This window comes from Cebus imitator, unplaced genomic scaffold (assembly GCF_001604975.1).
Source record: "Cebus imitator isolate Cc_AM_T3 unplaced genomic scaffold, Cebus_imitator-1.0 Scaffold803, whole genome shotgun sequence".
Lineage (NCBI taxonomy): Eukaryota > Metazoa > Chordata > Mammalia > Primates > Cebidae > Cebus > Cebus imitator.
Window position 1 is genome coordinate 306,214 of NW_016108118.1, and position 1,020 is coordinate 307,233.

Consider the following 1,020-nt stretch of genomic DNA (forward strand, 5'->3'; position numbering starts at 1 on the left):
TTTGGCTCTCTGTTAATCGTTGGGTTATAGGAATGCTTGTGAATTTTTTATTTTTAGTGGAGATGGGGTTTCACCATGTTGGCCAGGATGGTCTTAATCCCTTGACATCGTGATTTGCTTGCCTCAGCTTCTGAAAGTGCTCAACTTATAGGCATGAGCCACCATGCCTAGTGAATCCGTTGTTTCCTTATGATTAAGTTCACAATAGAAGTTACTTTTGAGGGGGCAGTGATGCTGTTTCCTTCTGCGTACCTTAGCACGTCTTAGAAATGTGTCTGCATGCAGTTAATGTAATAACCCACTTAGTTAATTAGCTTTGTGACAGATTTCTTTCTCTATAGAGTTAATTGTTCTTCTCTTCATTATTAAGTATCTTTATGCAGCTGATGTGGATAAACAATCACTTTTAATCTGGTAGCTGCCCTTTCTTAGGTTTTCATTGCATTTATCTGTCTTTGGAAAATGAAAGCTCTGATCTTTGTTTGCAGCCTAGAAAAACTGAAAAACACAGTCTTGTTCACTTACTGGATGTTTGACAAAATAGTTTTCTTTTGCCAATAACATTGGCATTAGTGGTGAGCATGTTTGAGATTCAGAAACTGAGACTGTATACCAGATTCTCTGAAAAAATAATCTGCATTAATGTCTCCAGTTTATTGTACACATTCAAATTTCAGCAGTACTTTCTAACTCAGTATTATGTCTTTTCTATCTGAAAAATTTACACAGTTCATTCTGCATGATGTAAATATAGCATTCAAAAATGTACATGTTAGTGTTTATGCCCTCAGTTTTCTACCTCATTAACCAGAAAAGTACCATCTATATGTTGATGTTGTAGACCTTATGCCATTCTCTTTTCTCAGTTAGAGAATACCTTAGAGAATATTTCTGTGTTGTAAGTTATTTACTAGATATTGTCAGTCACTCTTGTAAGTAAGAAGCAGCTATCTTTATTTTTGTTTTACTTTGAGTCAAATTAAAAATTCTGCTCATTTTCCATTTTTTTTTTTTTTTTTT